Raw genomic sequence first — 18,306 nt, 5'->3', positions numbered from 1 at the left:
TTAGTAGTTTAGACCGAATGAAGAAATGTGTTGCCAACTGCCTTGCCGATGTGGTAACACCGGTTCCCGTCTAATCACTGAAGTTAGCGCCGTCAGCCTTGGATAGCACCGTCCGGGTCTGCTGAGTGCTCTTGGTAAGTGGGCTGCACTCAGCCCTTGTGAGGCCAGTTGAGGAGCTAGTTGACTGTGAAAGCAGCGCCACCGGTACGAAAACTAACAACGGCGGGAGAGCGGTGTGCTGACCACATAGCCATCGACATACGCCTTTGGGCCGATGATGGCATGGCGGCTGGTTGGTAGCGCTGGGCCTTCAAGAACTGTCTGGACAGCGTTGGACAGTGACATGAGACAAACACGGCACAAGCGTAATCTCAGTACTGTATCGCTTAAAGCTGTTCGTGTTGAAGAGAGCTAAATTTAACAGAGTAAATTAGACAAAAATGCGACTAGACTGAGGAAAGCTGCTGGCTACTCAGTTACAGCACATTGCTGGTGCTTACCTGCTACTCTACTGGTAGCCTAGTATTACTTGATTACCACAATATACAGGGTGGTCCATTGATCGTGACCGGGCCAAATGTCTCACGAAATAAGCGTCAAGCCAAAAAACTACAGAGAACGAAACTTCTCCAGCTTGAAGGGGGAAACCAGATGGCTCTATGGTTGGCCCGCTAGATGGAGCTGGCATAGGTCAAACGGATATCAACTGCGTTTTTTTTAAAAATAGGAATCCCATATTTTATTATATATTCGTGTAGTACACAAAGAAATATGAATGTTTTAGTTGGATCACTTTTTTCGCTTTGTGATAGATGGCGCTGTAGTAATCACAAAGATATGGCTCACAATTTTAGACGAACAGTTGGTAACAGGTAGGTTTTTTAAATTACAGAACGTAGGTACATTCGTACATTTTATCCGGTTGTTCCAATGTGATACATGTACCTTTGTGAACTTATCATTTCTGAGAACGCATGCAGTTACAGCGTGATTATCTCTAAATACCACATTAATGCAATGAATACTCAACATGATGTACGTCAACCTCAATGCATTTTGCAATACGTGTAACGACATTACTCTCAACACCGAGTAGTTCTCCTTCCGTAATGCTCGCACATGCATTGACAATGCGATGACGCATATTGTCAGGCATTGTCGGTGGATCACGATAGCAAATATCCTCCAACTTTCCCCACAGAAAGAAATTCGCGGACGTCAGATCCGGTAAACGTGCGGGATATGGTATGGTGCTTCCGCGACCAGTCCACCTGTCATGAAATATGGTATTAAATACCGCTTCAGCTGCACGCGAACTATGTGCCGCACATCCATCTTGTTGCAAGAACATCACCATTCTGTCATGCAGTGAACATCTTGTAGTAAAATCCCTAGAACATTACGTAGGAAATCAGCATACATTGCACCATTTAGATTGCCATCGATAAAATGGCCAATTATCCTTCCTCCCATAGTGCCACACCATACATTAACCCACCAAGGTCGCTGATGTTCCACTTGCCGCAGACATCGTGGATTTTCCATTGCCCAGTAGTGCATATTATGCCGGTTTACGTTACCGTTGTTGGTAATGACGCTTCGTCGCTAAATAGAACGCGCGCAAAAAATGTGTCATCGTCCTGTTTCCTTAAATAACGTAACTATCTGGCCAACGGTCCGGACACTTGGATGATGAAGTCCAGGATACCGAGCAGCATACAAAGCACACGCGCGTTGGGTATTTTGATCACAATAGCCATCCATACATCAACACGAAATCTGCCTTTTCCGCGATTGGTAAACGGTCCATTATAACACAGGTAATGAATCACGAAGCAAATACCGTCCGCACTGTTGGAATGTTACGTGATACCACGTACTTATACGGTTGTGACTACTACAGCGCCATCTATCACAAAGCGAAAAAGTGGTCCAGCTAAAACATTCATATTTCTTTACGTACTACACGAATATATAATAAAAATGGGGGTCCAGCTAAAACATTCATATTTCTTTACGTACTACACGAATATATAATAAAAATGGGGGTTTCTATTTAAAAAAAAAAAAAACAACGCAGCTGATATCCGTTTGACCTATGGCAGCGCCATCTAGCGGACCAACCATAGCGCCATCTGGTTTCCCCGTTCAAGCTAGACGAGTTTCGTTCTTTGTAGTTCTTTCATTTGATGCTTATTTCGTGAGATATTTGGCCCGGTCACTATCAATGGACCACCCTGTATTTTAAAGAAAGTGAGTCCTGTTTACAGTACGTCGCTGCTTCTCACGGTGCCTTACAATGAACACTGTTACATATCATATGGCTAAAAGAATATTGACATTCATATAGTTTGTAGAACGAATCATGTATGGACTTAATTATGTTTTGAATTGTTGAGGCACTGAATTTGTATCTGTATGACACAAAAGTTTCCTGGGTACCGTACTGAGTGATTATATAATAATAAATAAATGAAAAAGAACTGCTCTGGAGAAACAAACATTTCGGCAACGGCTACAGTGGCCTTCTTCTGATCTATTGATGTGCTTTAGCTGTGTGGAGTCACTTATATTTTGTCATGGCTGCTCGGTGAACCTGACGTTACGTCATTATTGTAAAAGATCGTTGTTTTGATTAGTCACTTGTCAGACACAGAGGTAACGCAAGCTTACACATACGGACAGGTATCTGCACGCCGAATGCAACCACCACCCAACGCAGAAGAACTCAGTTATCCATCATCTGTGTGCAGCGGCTAAACGATGTTCAAAACGTAACACGAGAGCTCGAAAGGCTGTGTCCAATGTTCGTGACCAATGGCTATGGCTATAAATCGATCCAAACATCCTTGACAACAGACAAGTGAATGTGAAATAGGCAAGAAATCGAAAAACCACAGCCAGCAGCGCGCTTATTTTACGTGAAAAATGTAACTGATCGAATCGGTAGACTGCTTTGCCGGGTTGGTGTCCAACCACAGCAGCCGCAAGATCCAGGATGTACTACGTACCACGAAGGACAAGACAGATGCTTTACACACTGCAGGTGCGTTCAAGGTGGAATGTCAGTGTGGAGAACTGGGAGAGCGATAGCAACGCGCATACGAGGACATGAGCGTTACATTTGTCTGGGAGAGCACAGGAAGTCTGCAGTGGTAACTGGCTATCTCATTTGGTAATGTCATAGATCACGAAAGGTGGACAACCGAATTAGAATCGCAGTGTGGCTCACTACTTTCATCAGTTAGCATGCTTCAGAAGAATCTCTCCGTAATTACTTAGGGTTACTGAGGTCCTGTTTCCTCACGAGTCAAGTCCTCATTTTATTCCTTTCTTATTTCCATAAAATATTTTCTATTCCACGTCTTTCAATTAACCATACTTATCTGTCACAGACGAGTGTCACTTGATGTACTGTTGACTATAGGTTTGATTTAGGAATAAATAATTAAACTTAACTGCTGCAAGAAAGTTGTATTTTGGTTTCTCCAGATGGTGACGATGTTAACGTCGATTCTGTCGTCGTCTCGGGATACGACGGGGCTCCTTGTCCGTGTAATAATACTGGTCTCAATGACGACAACTTTCAGTTCCAGGAATCGAGTTCTATAGCTGAGCGTGCTCAAATGGATGGAGTTTGGTGGCCACATACTATGATATAATATCTATCTGTAGTCCTCACAATGGTAGCCACATCTACAGCGGTCCAGAGCAATACAGGGTGATACAAAAAGGTACGGCCAAACTTTCAGGAAACATTCCTCACATACAAATAAAGAAAAGACATTATGTGGATATGTGTCCGGAAACGATTAATTTCCATGTTAGAGCTCATTTTAGTTTCGTCAGTATGTACTGTACTTCCTCGATTCACCGCTAGTTGGCCCAATTGAAGGACAGTAATGTTGATTTTTGTGCTTGTGTTGACATGCGCCTCTTTGCTCTACAGTACTACCATCAAGCAGGTTAGTGTTCGTCACGAACGTGGTTTTGCAGTCAGCGCAATGTTTACAAATGCGGAGTTGGCAGATGCCCATTTGATGTATGGATTAGCACGGGCAATAGCCGTGGCGCGGTACGTTTGCAAGCAAGGTAATGTTGACTTAGGTGCTTGTATTGACATGCGACTCATTGCTGTACAGTACGTTTGGGCAGGCACTGTTAGTGATGTCTTTATTGGGCCCCATGTTCTCCCACCTACGGTCAATGGAGCGCGTTATCATGATTTCATACGGGATACTCTACCTGTGCTACTGGAACATGTGCCTTTACAAGTACGACACAACATGTGGTTCATGCACGATGGAGCTCCTGCAATTTTCAGTCGAAGTGTTCGTACGCTTCTCAACAACAGATACGATGACCGATGGATTGGTAGAGGCGAACCAATTCTATGGCCTCCACGCTCTCCTGACCTCAACCCTCTTGACTTTCATTTATGGGGGCATTTGAAAGCTCTTATCTACGCAACCCCGGTACCAAATGTAGAGACTCTTCGTGCTCGTATTGTGGTCGGTTGTGATACAATTCTCCAGAGCTGAATCAGTGCATCAGGGATTCCATGCGACGGAGGATAGATGCAGGTATCCTCGCTAACGAAGGACATTTTGAACATTTCCTGTAACAAAGTGTTTGAAGTCACGCTGGTACGTTCTGTTGCTGGTGTTTCCATTCGATGATTAATGTGATTTCAAGAGAAGTAATAAAAAGAGCTCTAACATGGAAAGTAAGCGTTTTCGGACACATGTCCACATAACATATTTTCTTTCTTTGTGTATGAGGAATGTTTCCTGAAAGTTTGGCCGTACCTTTCTGTAACACCCTGTATACGCAAGAGTGGCCCATAGAGACCATCATGTTCAACAACTATTAGTACGTCACTAAACAGAATGTCGGCATCGACGAGTGGTATTTTCTCTTCTCCAAGCCTTCTGGCGTACCAGAAGAGTGCAAGACCACCCATTCAGTTGGGTCGACGTGGGCGTCCTAAAAGAAGGCTACGGTGAGGCATGTGGACACGTAAATAGTTGCCAACGGCTTCAGCAATAGCCAGATCGAGATAGATAATATGTGGGAAACCTGCTACGTCATCTTGACGTTCGACACGGCCTATTTCCCCCACGCGAGGAAACATGCAGAGGAATTCGACGACCTGGTGTTCGGCGTCATGCTGCTGTTCTACCCATTTGTGAACCGACTGCGTGTCTTACCATTCTGAGGTCCTCGCCAGTGGTTTCTTTGTCACCAGTACTGGCGGCAACGCCGGTGCCTCCTGGTGGCACAGCAAATTTTGACGCAGCAGCCTCGAGGGCCGGTAGGCTTTGGTCAAGTATTCTTGTGTCTGCTGAGTAGTAACGAATTGCAACGTGACAACTGACTATGAGTCGGGCTTCCTGTGATAGTTACTTACAGTTACTTGCTATACTTACTGCAAGTGATAAAAGAACTGGGATACACAAAAATGATTTTTCTGCGTTTAATGCAGGACATCTTTCCATAAAGGAAGTGGAAACTAACAGGTGTATGACTGTTAACAGGGAGTGAAAATAGGTATAGAATAATTAGGCATTAGCTATGTGAATCTTCTTTGGGGGTTAGAATCACCTTGCAACGAAGCCCACAGATAGCTAATTTAGCTTATGTGTGTTCGTTCTCATATTACAGCACCTGTTGATGCAGTCTCGCCCGTTCAAATGGTTCTGAGCACTATGGAACACCTGATGTCATCAGTCCCCTTGAATTTAGAACTGCTTCAACCTAACTAATCTAAGGACATCACACACATCCATGCCCGAGGAAGGATTCAAACCTGCGACCGTAGCGGTCACGCGGTTCCAGACTGTAGCGCCTACAACCGCTCAGCCACCACGGCCGGCAATTTACCTATGGTTTCACCTGCAACGCATCTACGTTGTTGGTAACAGAATTTCAACAGTTGTGATTATATTTGTTGGAAGTTGCTAGTAGTACTTAATGCGTTATTTATGCTAAATGAGTCATAACATCATCTTCTGCGAATGTATAACTATTTTCACAATGGTTGTTTCTTTTGTTAGGACTCAGACATTCTTTCCTGTTTTGTCGTTCGTGTAATGACACTGGATTTTGGCACTGTTCCTTGATATGAAATTGATGTGCGTTAGTAACGGTTTGAGCTTTGGTATAAAAGCCTTTCAGCGCTACCTCCTCGACACCACAGTAGACAGCTTTGCAAATGCGACATTTGGTCACTGCGCACAACGGAAACACCATTACACTGAAACAACACTTTCTTCGTCGCCTGGCCCGCATCTCGTGGTCGTGCGGTAGCGTTCTCGCTTCCCTCGCACGGGTTTCCGGGTTCGATTCCCGGCGGGGTCAGGGATTTTCTCTGCCTCGTGATGACTGGGTGTTGTGTGATGTCCTTAGGTTAGTTAGGTTTAAGTAGTTCTAAGTTCTAGGGGACTGATGACCATAGATGTAAAGTATCATAGTGCTCAGAGCCATTTGTTCTTCGCCTGATATGGGAGATGCTGAAGGAATTAGGGTTCATAAATGGAAGTCAATATCATCGTAACCAACATAGAATCTTATTTCACCATAACTCTTGAAAAACATGAAATGTGGGCTAAAACTCCCCATATGGGCCACTGTCATCTTGCGGGTAGGTACCGTGGTACAGCTCACAATGCACACAATTTGAAGTACCAGTTACCACGACACTTACCCGTTTTCTTCCATAATTTAATTGGATTTGACACTCACTTTCTAGTTAAGCAATTGGTTAATTTCGGCTGGGAGAAAGGTCAGTGTCCTGCCTGAGAGTGTTGAGAATTATATTTCGTTCTCTAAAGGAATAACTCCAAAAATTGCTCTCTACTTCCTTAACACGCTACATTTTATCCAGCCGTCACTCCAGAAACTCATAGAAACTCTACCTCAGGAGGATATGCATATCACACGATCTGCATGCCCTGGGGAGGAAAAGTTTAAGCTTGTGACTAGGAAAGGACTTTTCCCTTATGAGTATCTGGATAGTAAGGCAAAACTCGAAGAAACAGGCTACCCGACATATTTGCATTTACCAGCACCCTCACAGGCGAAGCCATAGCTTGTGCAGATTATGAGCATGCCATGAATGTCTGGCGGGAATTCAACATTCACAAGTTGGCTGAATACTCAAGAGTATACAAGGACACGTGCGCTTGCTTGCAGATGTTTTTGAAAAGTTCCGGAGTGTATGCATAGCCACTTACTCCCTGGAGCCCACCTTTTGTTACATGGCACCTGGGTTGTCCTGGGATGCAATGCTCAAGAAAAGGAGGCGCTGCATCGAACTTTTGATTGGTGATGAAATGCTTCTTTTCTTTGAGTCCATGGAGGACATTGACAATGAGACCATAGACACGCCAAACCAAATGATCGACATGTGGGTGTGGGGCTCAACGCATACCTCGATTGAAGTTATATATAGTTTATATGGGCATGCCATGATGCAGTCATGATGGGTTTCAATGGGTGCCCGCAAATGCGTTAGAGAGATCAGGTTGAAAAATATTGGATCTGGCTGCTGATTCTGATGTAGGGTATGTGGTGGAGGCAGACCTCATATACCCTGTTTGCATGCACGAAATGACAAACGACTTGTCATTATATACAGAGTAACCAGTTCCGCGAGGAAGCACTACCCCTAAACAGATGACCACTGTTGGACACAAGAAGAGGTACGCAATTCATTATCGTAATCTGCAGTATCTCAGCTTTGGAATGGAGCTAGGTAGAATCATCTGGACTATCTCACTCAATCAGTCCCGCTGGTTGAAGGAGGATATTCAATTAAATACCGAAATGAGTGCGGGCGCGACTAGTGATTTAGATAATGATTTTTGTGAACTAATGAGTAATTCCATTTTCACTAAAGCCACGCAGAATGTAAGAAATGAACGCGATATTTTGATTAGGACCACGTGGGATGGGCGTTGGGGCGTAAGAAAGTGCAAAATAAGTGAGTCACTCTTTTCAACGAGAAATTTGTTGCCGTTGCGATGTCAAAGGTTTTAGTAGAGTTTACGAAACCTATCTATTGCGGTACGTGTATACTGGACATCTCCAGACACCACAGGTACCGCGTCCACTATGAGTTTGCTAAAACTCATTTCGTGGAGCCAAAGTTACTTTATATGGATAGAGATAGCTTCATACATTGGGCGAAAACCTGCAATCCATATGAAGTAATTAGATGCCTAGTTAAAGAATTCGACACATCGGAATACGCAGCCGATAATCCATACGGTATTGTTCCTCAGAACAAGAAGGTTATCGATTTAATAAAAGATGAGGTGGATGGATTGCCTGTTGTAGATTTTGTGGATCTAAGATGTAAAATATATGCATATTGTACAATACATGGAGCCATCCAGAGGCGGGCTAAGGGTGTGCAACGTGTGGAATCGTGTGTCCTCGCTGTCTAAAGGCTCGCTTACGCTGGGGCAACGTCTTGCAACATTGTGGAATGGCACGGAAATGTGGAGTTCGTCGTCTTGTGGCATGCTCCAAGAGGCAACACCTTGCGACGTATGTTGCATGCGGCAGGCTTCCCTATATCAAAGCAACAGACTTTGTGCCACATTGAGTCGGTCTTGCAGAAGAATGGGTGAGAAAGTGATTGCGGTGGCTGTTTGTCATCGCACATTCAGCTGACACCGGAAACGAAAATAAGCGGAAAACGAAACGATGGTGGAAGAGAAGAATATTTAAAGATGCACGAACTAGAATACCAGGAGACCTAACCACAGATTATAGTGCATTATTTAGTAATTTTACCAATGAGCACTTCAATTATTCACTGTTATTAATTAGACCTCTTATTCTAAAGAAAGATACCTATTTTCAGAACATTTTCACCAAGAATTCGATTGGCCGTCATAGCCACTGAAGATTCGTACAAGTCAATAATATAATAATTCAAAATAACATGTTCTGCTACTTCCCTCATGTAATTACCGATTTTCTCGGCCACTACGTATTGTCAAAAACGCCTTCGGAATAATGTCGTCGGTTTAGGAAAAGGTACAAAAGCTTGTACGTATCCCCACAATTTTTTATGGCAGAGTGTAACGTCCAGAACTATTTATTCACCTCCAAGTAGTTTGGACACGGTAGACGTAGATATAGGTGTAATTACTCTTGGAGAGTGGAGTGAAGCTACTCGCACCTATAACGGTTTAACGAATTTATCAAAGATTCCTATGATGCACAGGCAGTACGAGAGGAATTCGAAGAATATTTTATGACACCGCAAGGGAAGGTTGAGTGGCGCGACAGATACCAGTGGTATCGTCCTGTATCAACGGATATTAACTATGTACGTACTACAATGTACAATATTTTAAGTAAATAAATAGAATTATATAAATGAACTCAAATGTTTTAGCTACTTTTTTCCTGCAGACTTTTTTGTGTGCTCTCCGTCACATATAGAATGAATTTTAATGATTCATATTAGCGAACTATTTTCTTTCCGTATTAGGCGCTGAGCCGCTTTTTTCATTCGTCACTCCTGTATGTTCGCAATGAACTGCCCATTCTCAGATTTGTAATTTTCTTCCTCCCAGCTTTCTCATCGACTTCATTATTTTGAAGCGAGAGTCCATATAACGTCTCTTTTCACTACATTATTTTTGTATTTACATTCACGTACGTTTCGCAGAACCACAGCTTGTCTGTTGTCCTCTATGAATGCTTAATACTTCTCGTTCGACCCACTCCATATTTTGAATTTACCGCTGCCGCACAGAAGATGTCGCATACGAACCCACTCAGCTCGAGAGCTAGCTACAGCCCATTGCGGCAGTTTGCGGCATACGACAACGTGCGCCACGTAAAATGCGGCACTGTTGCATGTTGCAAGATGTTGCTCCAGCGTAAACGTGGCTTAAGACTACTTGCAGCGCCTGTACGGTGGCGTTCGCGGTGCCCCGCCGAAACCTCCACATTTGGTACAGGGAACAAATATCCGATCGCAAGGGTACGAGTTGTACAGTCTGCTGCACTCTGTAGACGCCCACCGTCGATCTGCTGTCGTCAGATATTGATGTTGTTATCTAATGTATACGCCCGACTCTTCGTTATATCTACACATCAGTGGAGTAGCCACAAACATCTTCATCATAACGGCGACTAAATTTTGGATTTTCACAATAATGATAACTAATGTTAACTTTTTACACAGACGATCATCCTTCGTTTATTCTTGCGTTACCAAAGACAAGATAGTAACGCCTTTGGACGTTTTATGCACTTTCCCTTCATTTGTTGCTGCGTTATCGAAGACAACATAGTAACTTCTTTGGACGTCAGTTATTATTTTATCTTCCATTTCCGATGTTACTACTTATTTCTGATTTTGTATTATTTCTGTCCGATTGGAAATGAAATATTAGATAGCCTTTAAGTCACAATTTACGCATCTTAATATTTCATAATCGAACCTTCCGTCATTCAGAGATATAGTTGACTATGATTATCGTTGACTAATACACACGCTATTGTGGAAATAACTTTAGTTTTTTATTAACAACATTCAATAATACTTAAATGATCATGAATGATTGCCTGTTGTGCATAGAAAAAGGGAGGGTTATTCCTAAAATTACTCTCAGCAATTACAGCAACTAAAGTGTCCGTAATTTTTATATTTCGTCACTCAAAGACATTATAGCAAGGATATGGTCCATTTCTATACTTCGATACAAATTTCGTACGCTATTACTTTCACGAAACTAAGTGTCCAATTCCGTTCTTATATTCAGTTTAACGTCCGTACAGTCCACAGATCCTATTATCGGTTATTCGGCATGTAACAGAGTTTAACACTAAGCGTTACTTTCTCTCAAGCGCACAATTCCTTAGATATTCTTAGTCCGTGATTTTAGTGAAAATATAAGTTTGAACGTAGTCCTGCCCGCTGTAAATGAACTATAGTTAATTTTCTGGAAGTTTAACAGAAATGCCCTGATCCCTCCCGTAGCATATCACACGGAAATGCCTACATCGCACGCCGCAGCTGAGTAGACTTTCTCAGAGTGCAGAAAACAAGACAAGAAAACTAACAATACCCGCGCATGGTTTATATAGTAGAATTTAGTAAGAAAATTATCCGCGTTGAACCCTCTTTGATTTCCCTGAGGCGTTACTTTGCTGCGGGCGTTATTCTGATGAGAGATTCTACATCGATAATTTTAATTAAAACGTTCTCAGTGTTATTAATTATTTTCGATATCATCGATTACCTCTACTCTATACGGGAATAAGCCTGATGATACTGTTCTCAGTTAAAAGAGCGGATGTAAAAGCCTCCCAGAATGACAACAGTTTTCACTTTGCTGCACGATGTTGTCAGTCTCACACATAACCGCTATCTTTATATTTCCACTATATTAGTAAACAGTCTTTACTGCCCCTAATAGGGGGACTGAACTTATATTTGCTGATTTATTTTAATGTGGACTGTGAGGCTAATCCTCTTGGCTTTTCAGCACCGAAGTGCTGGAGATGGGGGAAAGGGGAAGTTTGATCATTATGTTACATTGTTTTTTTTCTACATTTGTTTGGTTCTTATAAATAACATGCTTACATAGTTGTAGATTTTTACATGTTATAAGTGATTTAAATACTTCATGACTAACTTATGCGGAATAAATCCGCCTATCATAAATAAGTATCTCAATTTTAGGTATAGTCCATTTTAATACTTCATCGCTAAATTATGCAGAATAAGCCTGTCTATTACAAATACGTAAGTTCATTACAAATATTTTACAGTTGTTTAAAAGTTGTCTAAAGACAGTCTTCGATCTTAAGCTTGATAGAGTTTTCAGACGACATCAGCTTATCAACACTGCATCGCCCTATTCTTGAGACCCTCCGTGCGGTTGCACAGAGGGATGCAGCAATTATTTGAGATGGAACTAATCTTTTCGAGTCGCCTCTTGAATATGGAAGCGACTCGACGGACTGTTGCCAACTCATGTGCCCGCCTGTTCTTATGACTTGCAGAGTACGTTCGTTCAACTGACTATTGCTTATATGTCTCTTCTTATAATTATTAATGAACGGTAGAAGTTACATCCTGATCATTGGTTTATCTGATTTCTTCTTGCTGACTGACGAAGTACTTATTGACATCTTCTTATCTTCCATTGCGTTTAATGCATCATGGCTTTTTTGCGTAGGGTTTTATTTTACAGATGTTGCCCCCCGCAGGTTTCTTTCTTTGCATCGTCATCAACCTTGACATAAGCAGCTTTAGACCATCTGATTATTAGGTTGCCGTTGTTGCAATCTTCTTAACGTCTTGGTCCCTAGCTGCGTGCAATTTCGCCCAAAAGGGTATTGGTACTGGATCTTGAATCTCGTTTCGTGTAGAAGGTCCTCTGCTGCAGCTTAATGTGCTTTCGTCCCATCAGAGAATTCAGACTGCGACAGCACGTCATCTCGACCACCAGATAGTTGTGGCAGCCTTAACATGTCATCTCGCCCCGTAAGGTGTTGCAGACTGCGTTGGTGTATGTTCTCACACCATCAGGTACGTTGTGCAGATTTGGCACGTTGCACCTAACTGACTATCGAAGACAACGGTTCGCACAACTCAGTCTCGTGGATAGTGTGGATATTGAACATAAAATTTGTGCACATATACGGTGAAATAGTTATCTCCTCAAATGCTCGTGAGTTTCACGAAATAAACTTAGTCATAGTTATTTTTCACCAATTCATACACGACACTGTCTTTAACACAGATTATAGATCGTCAACTGTTAAATACATAATCACATCGGGTTCTTTTTATAGTAACACATTAATAGCACTTAATAATTGTGCAACTAGTCACGTGAAAAGTTGCGTCCTTTTAGTTCTAGTGACGTACAGTCAAAACACGTGATCAATGAACGTCCTACATCATGAGCTCAGATTCTGTCCTTTCAGTTCCAAACACGTAAGGACATGATGTTTAATTAAGCACTTCCTGCGTATCACGAGCCCAGATTTAGTATTTTATTCCGTTCCGAACACGTAATACGTTTGATATGGCTGACAAAGCTCCTGTCCCACACGTTATAATTGAGTTTCGTTTATCTTTAAACACGCAGTCACTCATAATAAAATCATTAAGTATAGTACTAGGATTCTGTCCTCACACCTGTCCTTTATATCAGGTCACAGTCGGTGATCATATTTTGCAAAAAATCAGATAGCTTGTTCCATTGAATTAGGATCAACATCCATTGAATAGGAAATAATTGACTGTTAACTTTTAGGACAGTTGCCCTCACGCTATGTACTGAATTACCGCTTCAGCACTCATCGTGCTATTACATATACTGGCCTCATGAAACTGACTTTACATCTGAGGCATTTATTCAACTTAATGATACAACATAAATTCACTAACAATGCAAGTAACCACACATAAAACACACACTAAGTTATTTTCCTTACATTTACATCAAATTACACAAAAAATATAACATCCTGAAGACAGTATCTAAACCCTTTTTCTCGTTGACTTTTCATTCGTAATATTTCTTCAGGTCTTTCTGACGGAACAACCCTTTGGCGCGCCCTCCATTATGGATATCCCCCAATACATAACTACCCAGATGTGGAATGTTGATTATCTTATAGGTCCAGCACATAGATGTTGCCACTTTTGATTCATCTGCTTCACCGCAGATGACTTGATGTGTTTCCGTAACAGTGCTTTATAATTCAAATTATATGTATTAACTTTAATTAGTTTCCTATCATACTTTCGTTTCCTTAACATCGCAATTTTGTACAAGGCTAGCTGAACTTTACCAATAAGTACACATCTGCCTATTACGGGATCAGCTATTCTCGGTAAGCTCTTAATCCATTCCCAGGATTCTTCCTTGTGGAATATTATTTCTACACAACTACACTGGGTGGATGAATGAGGCAGTCCGTTATGGATCTTTTCAAACATACCCGAGTTCGAGTCTCTGTTCGGCACACAGTTTTAATCTGCCAGGAAGTTTCATATCAACGCACACTCCTCTGCAGAGTGAAAATCTCATTCTGGAAACATCTCCCAGGCTGTGGCTAAGCCATGTCTCCGCAATATCCTTTCTTTCAGGAGTGCTAGTTCCGCAAGGTTCGTATGAGAGCTTCTGTAAAGTTTGGAAGGAAGGAGACGAGGTACTGGCAGAAGCGGTGAGGACGGGGCGTGAGTCGTGCTTGGGTAGCTCAGTTCATGTCGACACGGTAGCTCAGGGTTTAGCTACCCTCTGTAATAAAAAAACTGAGTGAACGGATCAAAGAACAACCTGAACGGATGTCATGAGACGTCCGCCCCGATCATATGCAATGAACAAAATTGAACATAATGAGATCAACAAAGACTTTTTTTAAAAAAAAAAAGTTTAGTAGAGCACTTGCACGTGAAAGGCAAAGGTCCCGAGTTCGAGTCTCGTTCCGGCACACAGTTTTAATCTGCCAGGAAGTTTCATACATACGTATTCCATCCACTTATACTGTTTTCTCTACATATATTCTACGAAATCTACTGAAGTCCCGGAATACCGGCTCCACAGGCGATCCCTCGGCATGGTATCTTATATTTAAATTATTGATACATTCATGCTAGGCTTTACAAGCGTAATACGAAGAATTATCGGTCAATATAGCTGTGGATTTGCCTACTTTTGAAATGCAGTCATTTACCAGTTTACTTTACATAGGTTTGGCGTTAGTGGATCGTAAACGATACATTCGTAGAAACTTCGAAAAAACATCATAAAATGCTGTTACGTATTTAAATCTTCCTTTCGCCGTTGGTAATGGCCCTGTGACGTCTCATGATACAATTTCAAGAGGTTTTGGCGGTATTATGGGCTGCGACCATAGTTTGTCAGAATAGTCTATAGGTCTAGCTTCTGACATAGTTTAAATTTACGTAAGATTTCAAATACTTTCCTCTTGATGTTGAGAACAAAACAGTTTTGTTTCAGTTTCCCCGAACACTTATTAGCACTAAAGTGTTCCCACGAGTAATGGGTATACCATACAAGCGGTGGAAACGTTACCGTTGGAATACACAATCTCCAGCTTTCTTCACCATCCATAATCTTACGAAATTGTATATTTAGATGCAACTTATACTTAATAATTCATTATAACACCAGGTTTATTATCAATAACATTAGTACGACATCGAAGTACTTCAGCTAGTTCGTACCTTTGCTCATCAGTCAAATATTCGGATTCTAGAATTTTAACTTTTATAAGTTCATTGACGAATATATGGGATCCTTATTGTTGAAGTGGAGGATGTTAGAATCATTACTTCTTATTTTGATTTGATTACATATTTTGTTTTGAAATTCCAGTTCCCCTACTGACGGTAACTCAACGTGTAAGGTGTCAGGCAAATCCAACACCTTCCATGAAAACCCTGACACGATAAGCAAATCCAGTAGTATGTCACATAGCTCCGAATAAATTGTGACATTAAATTAACCAAAGTAATACAAATAACGAGTGAGCAAATGGAATACCACAGACTAACACAAGAATGCCTAAATGCATGTCGTACCTTTCCACCGTGAGACCGACACAGTTCCGAGGGGAGAAATGAGAACAGAAGCCGAGAGCAGAACCGTGTTAAGCTAGAAGGCCCTACGATAAGGGACGGACTGGACACCCACGTCGCCAGCCTACCTCTAAGACTACCACCTGCACGTTTTAGCGTGAGACTGTTTCGCGTCTCTGTTACGTCAAGGACCACCCCCCAGCTCATGTTAAAAGCTAGAGCCCTCCAGAAAAACAGTATAGATCTTACGATAACACAAAAAGGGCCCCTACCATCCGCAAGTTTTAGCGTGAGACTTTTTTTTCGTGTCTGTTACATTAGGACCACCCCCAGCCCATGTTAAAAGATAGAGCCCTCTAGAAGAACAGTATAGATATTACGATAACGCTAAAAGGACCACACCAGCTGCAGGTTTTATCGTGAGACTTTTTCGCGTCTCTGTTACGTTGCAAACTTTACAAACGTTGCCCCACCACGAAAAGTATAACGTTTCTCATTGGATAGACAGAATGTTTGTAGGCGGAGCTTAAGGTTAACATTGAGACCCTGATTGGTCAGATGAAAACACTGCCAGATAATTTTTTTAAAACCAACTTCGGTAAATTGTAGTAAGGAGAAGTTAGGAAAGAGTTGCTTCCGAGATGGCGAGGTGAGCGGAGCTGTGCTGCCCGCCGCTGCCGTGACGCTGCCTAAACACCGACAAGGTAATGAACGCACGCGATGCCGCATTTTTGAGCGCATAAGGCTTCACTCAGAACTGCAGAAGTCTCATCTGTTACACCCCCGTTTTGCTTAATACTAGTGTCGATCGTTAATTAAATCTCATGGTGTTCACATTTGCCACTTGAAGAACAGATCTGAAACGCGATGATTTTTCTTTTATATAGTTATTAAGAAGCCACTGTAATTTTCGACAAGTTAGATAAATAATTAAAGATAATTGAGGGTCACTGTAGACCATTTTGATAGTTTTCTCTTTTGTGAAACTCAATTTAAACCTAGATTATAGATGTGATATGGCATAGGTTATCCTTCGATCCATTGTAGAACTTGGGAAACCCATTCAGGGAATATTCGTTCACATTTTTGTTGAACGCAGTTGGTTTTTACCATCCTGTATTAAAACATCTCCTTTTATCAATATTGCAATTAATAAACAATGTTTTGTGAGTAGATTAAAATTTCCAATGGTAAACGTAACTGTTTTTTCGACGTTATTTTACCAGCTAACTAAAAATAGGAAAGCCTTTAACCCCTTCCACTAAATATAGTTAGTATTAAGATTCTTTTACAGGGAGTGCAGTGGAGCTGACGCTGAGATCATTAAGTATTTAGTTATATCATCGCTAGTCTCACTGAACTCTTCTGAATTCTACATGTCATGTGTGGTCTGGCGTCTCCTTACCAGCAACAGGTCCCAGGTTCAAACTAGTTAATTCCCTAAAAAACACGCTCAGATAGTCGTTGCGCGAAAGTGGTAGGGAGACACGATATAGTACAAACAGACACCGCCATGAATGTTTAGAAACAACCCGTACCTGATTGTTTAAGTTACACAAACGCTTCACAGTGTCGAGCGTTACGTCTCGTTCACGCATAAAATCCCATCCCCAAATTCATGGGTAAGTTAAATTAGGAGCCAACAGGAAGGTGCTAATAAGTCGTTCCCCTTGCGCTACTATTTCTACCTGTAGTTGGGCCTTTATGGGCACAGAATTGGTTCCTAATGCTCCAGACAAAGTATAGTTGCCTTCCGGTAATACTGCGAACTGCTGTTTGCTATTCAGATATTTTTAAAATCCCGTATTCGCCACACCAAAAATTGTGCCAATGTCAAACAGGATGCTAACATCTTCATCTTAAATTTTTACTTTAACCATGGCTTGCATCACTTCAATAGAATTATCATCTAATTTTCTTGGAATATCTAAGAGTTCTCTGATATCGATATCATCATTATACCTCAGTACACACACCTTTAAGATTTTATTCCCTCCTGTCTCTTCGCGAGCTACGCTGGGAAGGCTCAGAGCAGCTGGTTTGTTTGTCGCATCTGTTTGGTGGTTACCCATTTCATGGAGTACCACTACTCGAACCCCAGAATTCTGACCATTCCATTCACTGTTACTATTAGTAGAGATATTCTAAGGCATAGACATTACGGGGGTTGGTACAAATTGTCCACTAGCTATAATAACAATAGTGGGAGCCCCCCCCCCCCCTCCCACTGAGTATTCTGTCCATTATCCCACTGAACACGCTTGTCATTTCTGTCCCGGCTGCTCTCCGTACTTTCGTTTTCTATTAAAACCCTCTGAATTCTCACCATTCTGATTAGCCTGATTTATATTGCTATGTTCGGCGTTATTACTACAATTTTGTCCATTACTTCCATTATTGTTATTAGGACTATTCTGTTTATAGTTTTTATCTCTAGATTGATTACTGTTATCCGGACCGTTGTACTTACTATTCTGATTTCGATTAGCATTGTGACCCTGTCCATTGTATTTCGTTTTACTGTTACTGTTATTGTCACAAGAACAATTATATCGTTGAGAGCTGTTACAATTAGTACAGTGAAATTGATTCCCCATACTCTTAGCGTCTTCCTGAATTACGTCCAGGGAACCAATAATTGACATAAAGTGGTCAACATCGTCAGCCGATAAGTTCATTAATTTCTGACGTTAACAAATAGGTAATTTTCTCTC

Source organism: Schistocerca gregaria, chromosome 7, assembly GCF_023897955.1.
Source record: "Schistocerca gregaria isolate iqSchGreg1 chromosome 7, iqSchGreg1.2, whole genome shotgun sequence".
Lineage (NCBI taxonomy): Eukaryota > Metazoa > Arthropoda > Insecta > Orthoptera > Acrididae > Schistocerca > Schistocerca gregaria.
Note: the sequence above shows the minus strand (reverse complement) of the source record.